Below are 14,960 nucleotides of genomic sequence, written 5' to 3'. Positions count from 1 at the left end.
AAAAGGGGAGTACCAGTGTCTTCGTCGCCCTCTTCAGCATCAATCTCATCGACATGGTCGTCACCATCAGATTCATCATTATCTGCTCCAATTACTAATGCAAAGTTTCATGGAATGAAGCGATTTTTAAGCCAAAGTTCATCCTTTGATTTCAGGGAAGATGATGATCATCAAGAAGGCGCCCTTGGTTCACCAACTTCAACATTGTGTTTTGGCATAGGTAGGGTGCTGCGCTTCGAGGCTAGCTGCTACCGGCTGTGAGAATTAAAAAAGCCTTGCTGTCAAAGGGAGGAGAGGGATGTAGGTGCATGCTGCCTATAGATTCTCTCTGCATCTTTCATGTTAATTAAGCTTTAGGTTGTCTAAATTCACGTTCTGTTTTTTCTGAAATGCATGGTGATATATATAGGTGGTTTTTCTGAAAATAACAATTTTGTCTTTCAAGATGTACCAAAGCCATGTAATTTATCAGCAAAGCTCGTCCTTCTTCTTCACGAGTTTGAAAATGTAAGATACTTGAAGCTGATCAAAATGTGGCCAAATTTGGAATAAGTTCAAATCTCAAATGAAAGATCCCACCTCGATGATTTCGTATCATACTCGGAACATACGGCCGGAGCTAGCACTACTATTCCATCTCCACCATGAGCAAAACTCGTCCTCGGCCTTGTTCTAATTATATTTCTTGTTTTCAATTTTTTCTTTTGTTCTCTTAAAGTACAAGTTCTCTATTCGAACTCACATGGTGGATTTTAGAGATATATAGATACACCGTGTAAGTCTTATAGCATTTTATACTGAATATTAAATGTCCTATGTATTTCTATTCCGAAATTTACTGAAACACCAGAGGCAGAGAATTCAACAAGATCTTAATATAAAACAGGATTCGCAATTCATGATTTTGTCCTTCATTAGATTTAGGTAACCCGGGAAATAATTTCAGTACATAAACTAATCGATACATCAATGAGAGCTGATGCCTTCAAAGGCATGCACAATTAGATCGATGCACGGAAAGTACGTACTGCAGGTACGTTGTTTATTACAGCTTTGAACAAAGTGCATTTAATAATCCAACTTCTCCATTGACCCAACATCTTGAACTCTAGCTTAGTAAGATTTGCTCGTGCTACACGTGCCATGGACACTTGTTCAAGCACAACCAATTGTGGAGGAATTATGAGAAGAAACCTTGATATAGTCTTACCCATGATCAATAATGTCGTGTACTTACTTTCCGAGAAGAAACCGGTTTAGGATGTTGATCATAATTTGGTTGAACGATTAATGTTAGAACACAAGGTAGTTGGACGACTCTTTGTTTTACTCTTCTTATTCTTTCCGTGGTTATTAATTGCAAAGAGGGAAGATGGCTAAAGGTTTCCATCAAGACATTTAATTCTGCCTGTTTGCATTGTTGGGAATCTTTTGGCTCGTCTAGCTAATGTAATCGTAAAAATAAATTAAAAAAATAATAATAATAATGAATTTTACACGATAATCTCTTTATTTTTTGGGTTTTAAATGATCTTGTTATTTTGGTGAATGAGTTTGACATCTTATTCAATTATAAGCTGAACCATTTGTCATTTTTTATTAAAATTTTCGATGAATTTCTAATATTGTAGCATGTGAATAAAAAAGCGAGCGCATGCATGGCACGCCTTGTGTCTACAGATTGATGGTTCCATTGTATGAATCGTTTTGAGCAATTTACTTTTGGTTATGGATATATATATAGAGCAATGATATATACAGTTGTAGAATTGCAAACGTCGCGCAATTTTTTTGAAAAAAAATAGGGTCCACGATTAAAAAGTTAGTTTTTTTTTTTTTTTTTTTTTTTCATATGGATCCCATATTAATTCATTTTTTTCAAAGCGACTGCACGCCGCTTGCACAACCACGACTGCAAATATCATTTCTCATATATATATATATGTGATACCTCGTTTTTACGTATATTTTCACTGAAAGAGTTTTTTTTTTTTAATTTAAATAATATATTGGTTCTTTTATTTTAAATTATTGTATTTTAATTGGTTTTATTTTAGTTTGATGTGGTGTTTAATTTATTTTAGTCGTTTTATAGTTTTTAAAATTGTTTTTGTCGGATCAGTTTTTGAACTCTGAAGATGAAAATTAGACCTCATTTCTTTTCTCAATCTTTTCTTTTCTCTTTTTCTTTTTTTCTTTTTCCTTTTTTCTTTTTCCTTTTCTTCTTTTCTTTTTTCTTTCTTTTCTTTCTTTTCTTCTTCTTCCTTCTCCTCTCCCGCGCGCTCGACCTCTCTCCCTCTCTTCCATCGCCGTCCGGTCCTCAGCCCAGACCCACCGCTCGCCGGTGATGTGGCCGGCACCACCCACCCAGAAAAATCCCCCACTAGCCGGTAAACCACCCCACCAAGTTTCAACCCCATCCGTGCCGCCGTTAACCACCTAGAGCCCATCTAAGCCGCGGCGTTTTTGGTCATTTCTGGTGCCGTCGCTCCACCTCCGACCACCACCTCTTCACCACTTCATCCCCTACCTCTTGTCGTCCTAACCCACCCATTTCCGGCCCCGATCCATTGTCGGAGCAGTTCCCACGAGCTCAACTCCGATTTGCCCATTTTTTCACTTCCACCGCCATTTCCACCGCCACCCATAGTCAAAACTCACTTCCATTAGCTTCATAAACATCTCTAGGCCATTCTCTATCAATTCCAAGTCTTGGTTTGTCCCCGTTTGGAAGTGGGTATTTTACAACCCACGGCTACAGTATAAAATACACTGTTAAGTTGCTTTTTCTCTGCCGTTTGTAACTTCGTGATCTTTCAAAAAATACCTTATAGCGCTGTAAGTATTTTTCAAACTGTATTTTAGATTTAAATATATTTTACACTTACAATAAATTATTTAACTGGTTGGTTGATTCCGGATTGAGTCCGAGGAGTTCGGGGGTCGGATGGATTGAGGACGAAGTTGCTTGATTTTGTTGTTTTTGTAATTGGTTGGATGTTTTGCATCTTGAGGCGTGCATTGCATGATGCATTCATGTGCATTTTATTTAAATTGAGAAAATCTTGTTTTATTTGCGTAAATGGATTTTCGGGTGCGTGTGTATCACGACCCCAAACCAGTATGGGGTATTATCTTGATGGAGCTCCTCTGGTCACTCGGGAGTGAATAATACTGAGTGACATCCTCTAGGTTGTCGCTGGGCGACGACCGGATCGCACGATACTGTAGCGTTGTCGTGTCGACTCCGTGGTCCCTAGAGTGGCGGGGACTAGAGGATGGCCTGGTCCAGGTACGCGCCGGGCGCGAGTACTGGGCATCGCTCGTTTAGGTGTCACACGTATAGTCGTTACTTGCGGTGTGGCACAGGAGCCAGAGTGTGCGGGTGATCCCTAGGGGATATCATGGTGCATGCAATAATTGGAACGGATTTTGGTTATTGGATACGGGCCATTTTTTGAAAAAATGACGAGGTTATGATTGAGGCTTTGTAATCCATTTTCTGGGATAATGGCAAGGACTGGTTTTAAAGGTTACGTTTTAGGCCAAAATGAGACTTTGGCGTGCGTGAAAAAATGGGATTTTATGGGTTATGTGCATTTGCATTCTTTCATGCATATTGTTTGGATTTAATATGTTTTTATCTAGTGGCATTTGGATCTTACTTACCTGCGGTACCATTTTGGTACCGTAGATTTTGATACAGAGATCGAGGAGGAGGAGGAGGCTGAGCCCGAGGAGGTGGCTCCGCCGGAGTATTGATTTGGAATTTATGCCTTGTAGTTTGGTGTTGAACAATATTTATAACTTGTAATATTTTATTATGTATGTTTGGAACAGGTTTGTATTAAACAAAGAAAAATTTTGGTACTTAGTTATATGATTTTGTTTATTCACTGCGCGTTTTCTTTTGCACACTTGTTGATGTACACACACTTGACACTTGACGATTAGGTGGTGACCCGTGTTATCATTATTCTGATATCTCAATTTTTCCGTATCCGTACATAAAATTTAGGGACGTCACAATATATATCTATATAGTTAAGAATTTCATGAAACCAAAAGATATATACAGTATGCTCATTAAAAAAAGGAAAACTAAAAGATAGTACAAAATGTGGCCGGGAGGTCGTTCATGCGGACCTAAACAAATAATATCCTAAACAAAATAATAGAGAGCAAGATATAATAATAACAATTGACTTGAGTTTTATAACATTTTAGCTGTGTTTAGATATTGAGCTGAATTGAAATGAAAGTTAAAAGTTAAATAAAATATTATTAGAATATTAATTTTTAATATTATTATTATTTTGAGATTTGAAAAAATTGAATTGTTTATTATATTTTGTGTTGAAATTTAAAAAATTTATAATGATTAGATGAAATAAATTGAAATAAATTTGGGATCCAAACTATGTTTTCGGTATAAGATTTTTGGATAACATGAGAGCTCACACGACTTTTAATTTAATGTTTTGTCTACTAAATCATATAACTCAATGAAAAAGTTAGACACGTCTCAAATAGTTTAGTAGGGTCCTTTTGTAATTAATTATCATTATATGCACGAGTAATTTAATTTAATAGAGCCGGGCTTCCGGCCTACTGTTTACTCAATTAAAATAAGGTCCAACATGTTTTCTAAGTTCTAACACAGTCCGGCGGCAAACATTTAGCCCAACTTTATTTTGCTAGCTAGAATGGCAGGGTCCATGAGAAGACACGAGGCAGGAGAAGACAACATTGCCATTCATGTGTTAAACCTTAAATCTCGTCTACATCGGGGAATGGGGAATATTTGTTGTTGTCTGCCCACAAACCCCATAACCTTCGAATGCTTCCAAGTTTGGCGGTCTATTTACATTAATTAGGCTCAATAAGATTAGAATCCAACACTCAACCAGTCTCACATGTTGTACAACGATATTGCCTCCAACTTGGTCTCAAACTGCGTTATAAAGTTAAAATATATAGCACGAACAACGTTCATACAAAATGCTCTTATTCTTGTCATAACGTTCCCCCTAACCACAAAACAGCCAAAATTAATACGATCGAGAATGACACTCAAATTAACACTGCAAGTTGTCCTGATCTGGCCGCTTGAGCTTGGGCTTACTAGGCTAAGGTTCCCCATCTTCACCATTGCATTGGCAAAGTCTGTTAGGAAGCTTGCCCGGTTTGACACATAAGTATTAACTTGAGCGTCGGTGGAACCCCCGCCAAAGAGCTGTTGGTCAGAGTGCAAGAGACCCTTTTTGGCCACCAAATTCTGGGAGTAAGCGTTGTCAAAAGATATTGGGCTGGTGGCGTCAAGAGGGGAAAGGTTATTGTCACCTCCTGTGCTTGGACAGTTCGATTGCAACGATCTTGCACGCGAACGAGGATTCTATGGTGGTTTCATTATAATCCTTGTCCGAAAGACTCTGCACCTGGCTTGACCTATTGTGTGAGATCCTACATGCAGAAATTATAGGAAAATCGTATTCATATTTTTCGATTTTTGGGTTAAAATTTAGAGGGTCTAAAGGATTCATTAGGATAACTTGAGCCAGCCAACCTGAAAGAGCCACAATTTCTTTGGCAGTGAAACCTTTTTTCGAGAATGCATTGATAAGGCCACTAAGATCCAATTGTGCACTAGGAATGTTGGAAATACTTGAACTTGAGGTGGTGGACTCTCTCCTGCCCAATTGAACTGTCCAACAAGGTCCACCCAGCTGAATTCAATTCAATGTTATGAGGAAAATTATGCCAAAAGATCAAATATTATTATAGTGTGTCAATGTTGTAGTTTATAATTCAGTTTTTCGAGTTTGCATGAAGTTGGGTTTTTTATTTTTATTTTTACTACTTACAGCGACGACGGAGTCCCTTGCAGAAACGGCTAAGATGTTAGCACAAGAGACAACACCAGGGCACAGTTTCTCCACTGCAGATTTGGTGCTGTCTATTACTTCAAATCTCCTTAGTGACTGATTGGGCCACGCTGCTTTCTCCGTTCCGATCAACAGTACTGATATATCGCACCCCTGTTATAGAAACTAATTATTTTATTCAAACTTGTTAATTATTTTGCTTAAATCAACGAATTCTAGCCACTGTGTATCTGTCTTACAAGAGCAAATGCACAAATGGTTTCAAAATATGAGGATTAATCTGAGGGAAAATGTACTTCCTATTCTTTAATTAATAGGATTTTTTTCACAGTTTTCACTCCAAATTACCAATGTTGAGACATCGAACCCCTAACAACTTCCATTAGCAAAATAAATTCTGGGTTCTGTTCATGAAAAAACAAAACAAAAGAATTAGCATCACTCTTTTTTTTTTTTTTTTTTTGAAGGGAAAATCTCTTGGACCATTTCATTGAACTAATGGGAAGATACACTGAGGAACATCCTCCACTGTTACAACTAAATCAGAAATGGAAAGAGAATCTTTTGCTAAAACATGGGCTAACGCATTGCCATTTCTCCTAACATGAGAAATTTTCCATTTAGCAAACTGTTTCAGCAAGACTTTTGTTTCAGACAAGAACATTAATGCACTACTAAAGCCTTCCTTATATTCACGAAGGGTATTTACCACCTGCAGAGAATCACCTTCTAAGATGACCTGTCTCAAGCCTAAATCCATCCCAAACTTGACAGCCTGAAGAGCCCCATATGACTTAGCAAGTAAAGGGTCTGGGAACATGTGTTTGTTGTGTCTCATGGTTGCCATGACATGCCCCTTGCAGTCTCTTACAATCACTCCAACTCCTACCTGGCTTTTCTGCTTATTTACTAAACTGTCCCAGTTGATTTTATACCAAAGTGGTGGAGGATTAGTCCAGACAGCAGGAGACAGGCAGGTCTAAGTGGGATTGGGGTTTATGTTGTTGTTCTCTCCTTGTAGCAGGGCCAAAGTAGTTTGAGCTTCTCTTATTACTGACTTGGGGTGCTTGAAATCATTATTGAACATAAGGTAGTTTCTCCTCCACCAAATCCTCCTAGCCACTACAACAAACTCTTGAATTGAAAACTCATCCAACACGTGCAGGAGAGATTCAAAAAGATCCATAAACAATGAGGGGGACATACATCTTTTTTGTAGCTTTTTAGAGGCTAGACTCCAGACATCCTTAGTTGAGACACAACTCCAAACTGCATGCACCACTGACTCTTCCTCCTGATGGCACACATGGCATAGTGGGTTGTCCACTACCCTTTTCTTCTGCAAATTGGTTCGAGTTGGAAGGGCCTCGAGGCATGCCCTCCATACAAACACCTTATCACCTGGTTGTACCTTTAGCTTCCACAGTTGTTTCCACACTTCCCTGAGGCTGTTGCTACAAGAGGCTTGACCCTTCTCTTCTTGCTCTCGTGCCTTTTCCATGTGATAAGCACTCCTCACTGAAAACCTGACATCCTTTGTCCCTTGCCAGCTTACTCTATCCTTAGCATTCATTGAGCTCAGTGGGGTTTGTAGTACCAATTTTGCTTCCCTCTCCTCAAAGACCTCCCTCACAAGTGTTTCCTTCCACTGAGCTGAGGATTGGTCAATTAGTTCAGAGATTATTGCCTTGCTATCAAGCTGTGCTACTGGACTTATAACCTTCCTGGGCACTGGATCGCCAAGCCACTTTTCCTGCCAAATTTGAACCTCTCTTCCATTGTCAATCCTCCAACAAGTTCCTGCTTTCACCACTTGTCTTGCTGCCATGAAACTTCTCCACAGAAAAGATGGTTTTGACCCCAGTTTGGCTGACATGAATAAGCTGTTTTGAAAATACTTGGCCTTCAAAATTTTTGCTGCAATTGAGTCAGGCTCTTGTAGAAGTCTCCAGCATTGTTTAGATAACATTGCCATATTAAAACACTCAAGGTCCCTAAAACTCATGCCCCCTGTAGATTTTGCTTTTCCCATATTTTTCCATGAAATCCAATGGATTTTGTGTTCCCTCTCCTTTTGGCCCCACCAGAAATTATTGATGACACTATTGATGGAGTGCAACAAGGTCTTGGGCAATTTGAAGACACTTATTGTGTAGGTGGGAAGGGCTTGGACTACTGCTTTTATGAAGACTTCTTTCCCAGCTTGAGATAGACTTTTCACTTTGTATCCACTAACCTTCTTTCTGACTGCATCCAGAATGTTTTTGAAGGAGCTAGTTCTGCTTCTCCCCACAATGGATGGTAATCCGAGATACTTTTCATAGGTCACAGAGGAACTCATTCCTGCAACTGAGAAGATGTAGTGTTGGGTTAATCTGGAGGTTTTCCAGCTGAACATAATGGATGTCTTATCCATATTTAGCCTTTGCCCTGAAGCTTCTTCATAGACTCTCAGTAGGTTAATCAGCCTTCCCCACTCAAAAGCATTGGCCTTGTAAAACAAGAGACTATCATCAGCAAAGAAGAGATGAGATACTCGAAGGACCTCTTGCTATTGGTACTCCATGAACTGCACCAGTTGCCTCAGCTCTGCCAATGAACTTGCTAAGTGCTTGTGCACATAGGATAAAAAGGTATGGTGAGATGGGGTCACTTTGTCTAATCCCTCTTGAGGGGTGAAAGACTTCTTGTGGTACTCCATTGACCAAGATGGAATAAGAGACAGTTTCAATGCACTTCATTACTAGGTCCACCCATTGATGACAAAAGCCCATATTATGCATGATTTTCCTAAGGAATTTCCACTCAATTCTATCATATGTCTTACTCATATCGAATTTTAAGGCCATATATCCCTCCCTTCCTGTCATCTTGGCCTTCATTGTGTGTAGAGCCTCAAATGCAACAATTACATTATCTGTGATTAGCCTGTTTGGTACAAAATTTGATTGAGATGGGGATATTATGGAAGGGAGTATTTTCTTGAGTTTATTGGCTAGGATTTTGGAGATCAACTTGTATAAGACATTGCACAGTGAGATGGGTCTAAATTCAGAGACTTTGGTAGGACTTTTCTTCTTGGGAATAAGAGTAATGTAGGTGCTGTTTATTTCAGATAGGCTGCCATTTTCATTTAGGACATGCAGCATTGCAGTGCTGAGTTGATCACCCACTAACTTCCAGTGCTTTTGGTAGAAGTTTGCAGGATACCCATCAGGGCCAGGAGAGCTAAGCCCTTCCATCTGAAAGAGATCAACCTTCACCTCCTGCTGAGTGTAAGGCCTCAGCAGCATTCTATTTTGCTCTTCTGTGACAGTGGCCTCCACTAGCTCTAGGCAATCTGCAATATTCATGGGGTTAGAAGAGGAGAATAAATTTTGAAAGTATTCTTGGAATAGATTAGATATCCCTGCTGTTGATGTGATTTCTTGCCTACTGTCATCGATTAGCCTCTTGATTTGGTTTACTTTCTTTCTTTGTGTGGCAGATTGATGAAAAAACTTTGTGTTTCTATCCCCTTCTTTCAGCCACTTTTGTTTGGCCCTTTGTTTCCACTTGATGTGATCTTCTTCAAGCAGCTTCTCTATTTTACTTTGCACTTGCTTTATATTTTCTTTTTGGTGGCCTTCATTATCCTTTTGTAGTTCAGACACCTGGTCCCAAAGTCTTTTTAGCTCAACCCTGTAGTTTCCAGCATACTGCTTGTTCCACTTTACCAAATCCAATCTGCATTGGTTCAGGCCTTCTATGACCTGGTGTAGCTTGTTATCAACCCTTCTCGATGAACTCCATGCCTTCTCCAGAACTTCATAGAAATCTTCCCTCAAGGCCCAGCTGGTCTCATACCTGAAGGGTCTGGCTTTTCTGGTTGAATTAACTTCAAACTATTCCACAAAAACGAGGATGGGGCAGTGGTCTGAACTTAAAATTGGGAGGTTGTAGACCTTAGAGAATGGGAATAGTTCAGACCATGCCATATTACACAGAGCTCTATCAATCATTTCTTTGATAAAAGCTTGTCCTGACCTGCCATTGGTCCACGTAAACTTATTACCAACATACCCCATATAAAAAAGAGAGCATGACTCAATTGCTGCTCTGAAGGCTTCCACTTGGTTGAAAGGTCTTTGCCTGCCTCCACTCTTGTCTCCTGAGCTAAGTACCTCATTAAAATCACCAACACACAGTCATCCCACCTCCATGGCAGGCTTGAGGGCTTGTAGAAGCTGCCAGCTCTCCCGTCTCTTTGCTGTTTTAGGGTTTCCATAGAAGCCTATAAGAGTCCACTCTCTACTATCTGTGTCCCCACAGATTAGTAAGGATATATGGTGCTGAGAGTATGACAAAACCTCAGCAACCACATCCTCACTCCAGAAGAGGGCTAGACCTCCGCTAAGTCCTTTACTTTCAATTATAAAACTGTTGGAAAAATGCAATTGCCTTTGGAGCCTTTCAACACTGCTTCTTCTAGCCTTTGTTTCCATCAAGAAAACAAAGGTTGGGAGCTTTGTTTGCACCAATTGGTGCAAGTGTTGAACTGTCAGTGGGTTCCCAAGCCCACAACAGTTCCAGCCTAGGCACATTATAACTTTACAGCCCCACCATATCTAAGTGTTGTATTTCCATTGGTACCTTCTCCTCTCCTCTTGCTTTCTTGGCTATGGACCTAGTTTGTCTTCCCTGGAACAATTTGATGGGCCTCTTCTTATGGCATGAGATGCCTGCTTGTATCTTTGATGGGCTTAACTTGAGGCCTACAAAACAATTATCTCGAGCTCTTCTTTTCCAGCTGGATTTTTGTGTAGTCTGTTCCAACTCCTTGATTTGTTCAGTCATAAGCTGGTTCAGTGCTGCTGCTTGGGCCTTAAGGTCCATCGAGGTTACAGCAGCAATGGGTGTTGTTTCAGCCTTTTCGCTTTTCAGTTCAGTTGACTGAGGCAGTGACAGTGGATTCTGTTCTTTCACTATTTTGGTAGTGGATAGCCTCTCTTGGAAAGGTGGTGTCAGAATTTCCTTTTTGATGATTGCTTTTGGAGAGGTCAGAAGCCTGTCATTCTGCTGTCTACTCTGCTCTGGTACTTTAGCTATAGGTGTTGCAGTTGCCAAAGGTGGGTCTTGGACTTCCCTGGTTAGTTTCTGATCTACCTTCTGACTTCTGCGTTGCCTCAAATGGACTTCACCCCTAACCTCCTCTTCTTTCCTCCATGACTACCTCTCTGGTCCAGCTTCTTGATTCAAGTCATTGCCATACTTTTTGAAAAGCAAGTCACTCTCCCTAGGAGCAGCTGCTCTTAACCATGCTCCATATTGCTTCTTTTCTTCATTTCTACTAGAAATGCATCCTTGTGTTGTGTGTTTGATTGTGCCACAGTTAAAACAAAAGGATGGTAGTCTCTCATACCTCAACTGGATCCAAGTTTGTTTCCCTTCTACTGATATGAACATTCCCCTTAGAAGAGGCTTTGTTATGTCCAGTTCCACTCTTATCCTTAGAAACTTCCCCCATCCAATGCCCCGTTGGTCAACATGGACCTGTAGCACCTTACCTACAGTATTGCCTACCTGCACTCCAATCTCTTATGTCATACAACCAAAGGGCATGTTGAAAACTTGGATCCAGAAATCCTCTTTAGTGAAGCTGGTTTCACCAATGGACTTGCTGTTGTCAAGGATCTGTAGGCATATCAGCCACCTATCAAAGGACCAGGGTCTTCCAGCTGTTACTCTTTCCATTTCTTCCTCCAGATTAAACTCAATCAGGAACTTGTTGGATCCGACTTTAGTAAACTAACCCAGCTATCGCATTTCCAGATCTTAGTCATAGTGACTTTGAATGCTTCTTTGTTTATAAACTTCTCAGCCACTATCATTGCTAATAGACAGAACTTGCGATAATGCATTGCACTATGCAGTACTTCTGCTGGTAGAACCAACCCTTCTTTTTCTTTCTCAGTTAGACAAAGTACTTCCCATTGTCTAGCTAGTTCTTCCTCCACCATTGACCCTTCGAACCAGTAAGGACTAGTTCATGAGACTCACTCTATACTAGAGAGAAACCTCACCCGGAGAGGAGAGGACTTAACAGTTGTAATTTGTTTGAATTAGCATCACTCTGATCTGTGTATGCATTCTTTATAATGTGAATTTCTTTGGTGCAAACAACTTTATGATTTTATATTTATTTGCCATTAGACATGAATTTTTGTCTTTTGCTATAAACGGTTAGCAAGCAAGTTGCCAAAAGTGGGCAACTTGAGCCTGGGACTGGCACGATCCCATAGTATATAGTGTAATTTGATAATGATTCTTTTGTAGGAAGCGCAAGGACTATAACTTCCATGACTTAATTTAAACGCGTGGCTACATGAAACTAAAGTTCAAATCTTGATAGGATCAAAGTACTAAAGAGTGCCAAAATACATTACCAACAATGCATGATAGTACAATGAATATAGAGTGCATGACGGAGTCAGGATTCGTCTAATCTTGAGAAAAGTTTAATGAAATTATAATATTTCTTGTTTGTGTTCTTGTTATGTTTGTCTTATAGGAATGAATTAATGCAAAAAATGGGCATGCAGTACCATTATTAATTTATGAAGAAGCTAGGCGCTGCATTTTATTTAAGACTCGATGTTGGACTAATTAACATCTATAGAGGATGTGTAAGTGTATGCACAGTGAAACTGTATAAAATTGGTTGAAAATATTTGTGCCTAAGGTAAGGTAATCTCCAGAAATCATAAACCTGTCGATGTTAGTGTTAATTCAATATGCTGCTTTCACAGAAGCACAGACACAGACACACACACACGTACGTATATATATATAACCTCACGCAAACACATGCAGATGTAGATTTGCTGATATATATAAGACACTGATGATCAAGAAGAAAAGGAAATTAAAAAGGAGAAAGTGAGAGAGATGACTTGAACAAAGTAGTCGTGAAAATGAAGGCGGAGCAAACTAGGATGCTCCCATGTGTTTCTCGTTCGACACTGCAGAGTCCACACCCGATTTAATGGTGGAAAGAGCTTTAGGACATGATGTTGAATAGAAATTAGAGGATAACTGAGAAGAATTAACTATTCCCACCAGAAGTGAAAATAAAAGGCATAATTTAGTGGCAGTGGAAATGAAGGAGCAGGTCGTAGAATGATAGGAAGCCATGACTATTGATTTCGTGTGAAGAAGAGAAGAAAGAGGATGTAAGCTTTTTGCTTTATAATTGGTGCAAGATAAAACACGAGGCCAGGATCCTATATTTTATGTAAGAGCTCTAACATGACCATATATAGATTGTATGCATTTTTCACATGCAATGAGTTCATGTGTGTAATATAAGAGTTTATAGACAGTATGGAAGATGGTTTATTCACTATATCTTTCATTACATGTTTGTACAGTATATAAGCTATACAATGATAGAAATTAAGGAGGTAATAACACTATACAGCAAGCTGGCAGATCTCTAGAGTATAAGTACATTCCATACAAGATACAAGTGCTAGAATCATGGAAATTATTTTGGATGATTTGCTTTGTCCGTTACATGCCCCTGCAAGATGGCGATGCCGTCGGTAACACCAATCTTGGAACATAAAGTTTGAAATTGTGACCGTGCAAGAGGTTTTGTGAGAGCATCTAATTGATCATGAGTGGACACATGATTAACGGTAAGGAGGCCTTTGTTCACATAATTTCGGACAAAATAAAGATCAATAGCAATGTATTTCATGCGACTGTGGTGCACGGGGTTGACACATAGCTGTGTGGCACCGATGTTGTCATAGAAAATCTTTGGAGGAGTTGGCTGTTGAAGACTCGGTTCTTTGAATAACCCCATAAGCCATGCAAGTTCTGAAGTGGTAGTGGTGAGAGCACAATATTCCGCTTCAGTGGAGGAATGGGCAATGACGCATTGCTTTTTAGTGCACTAAGAGCACTAAGACCGGATAGGACACATCAGGTCTGGTGAAGCCAAATAAGTTGTCGATAGATGGTGCTATCCACTGCTGGAGTGTCGTCATTGAGTTGGAGGGTCTCTAAGGTGGAGAGTGGCGTCTGCACAGCTTTTTCTCCATCAAGATGATGCTTGGTTAAGAGATCTTGAATGTATATTTGTTGGGTAAGAAATAGACCATTTGCATTGGGGTTGACTTCAACACCAAGAAAGTAAAGAAGGGAGCCAAGATCCTTGAGTGAAAAATTTTGGCCGAGTTGATGAATAACCTGCTTATCAAACACAGAAGAGTTGCTTGTTAAGATGAGATCATCAACATAGACCAATAAATATGTCTGGACCGAGTCTTTGTGGTAGATAAATAAAGAGGGGTCAGCTTTAGACTGAGAGAAGCCCATTCAAGTGAGATAAGTGCTGAGTGCAGTGTACCATGCACGGGGAGCCCGTTTCAACCCATATAATGATTGACGGAGCTTGCAAATGTGTGATGGAAACTGAGGATCAACAAAGCCAATAGGTTGTTTCATGTAAACATATTCTGTGAGGGTGCCGTGAAGAAAGACATTATTAACATCAAGCTGTCATAGAGACCACCCCTTGGTTAAAGCATGTGAAAGAATTATCCGTATTGTGGCAGGTTTGACCATGGGAGAGAATGTCTCTTTATAATCGAGCCCATATTGTTGATGAAAACCTTTAGCCTCCCAGCGGGCTTTGTAACGATCAATACTACTATCAGGCTTACGTATCAGGCTTACGTTTGACTCGAAAGATCCACTTGCAGCCAACAAGTTTAATGTGAGTGGAAGGGGGAACTAACTCCCATGTGCTGTGGGCCTGTGACGGGGCAAAGCTGTGAACTCCTCACTCATGGCCCGTCTCCACTGAGGATCCTTGAAAGCCTGAGTGACATTTTGAGGCTCTATAGATTCTGGAAGTGGATGCTTGGTGACCATAGAGAACTGTTTGGGCTTGTGAATATCATTCATGGCTCGAGTTGTCATGTTGTGAGTCATACCAGAGAGTGGAGCAACAGAAATAATGGTGTGCTCACTTGTAGTGACCGAAGAAGGAGGCATAGGGTTGACTTCTGGAGGACTTTGTGAGAC

General features: G+C 40.0%; 1 pseudogene; it reads right to left on the bottom strand.

Annotated features, from left to right (window-relative positions):
• Positions 1-4,912: 4,912 nt before the first annotated feature.
• On the bottom strand, positions 4,913-13,058 carry LOC122277111 (annotated as a pseudogene).
• Between the last annotated feature and the right edge of the window lie 1,902 nt (positions 13,059-14,960).

The sequence above is a fragment of the Carya illinoinensis genome, chromosome 9 (genome assembly GCF_018687715.1).
Source record: "Carya illinoinensis cultivar Pawnee chromosome 9, C.illinoinensisPawnee_v1, whole genome shotgun sequence".
Lineage (NCBI taxonomy): Eukaryota > Viridiplantae > Streptophyta > Magnoliopsida > Fagales > Juglandaceae > Carya > Carya illinoinensis.
The sequence above is the reverse complement of the archived record's forward strand: the minus strand, read 5'-3'. Positions and strand labels throughout refer to the sequence as shown.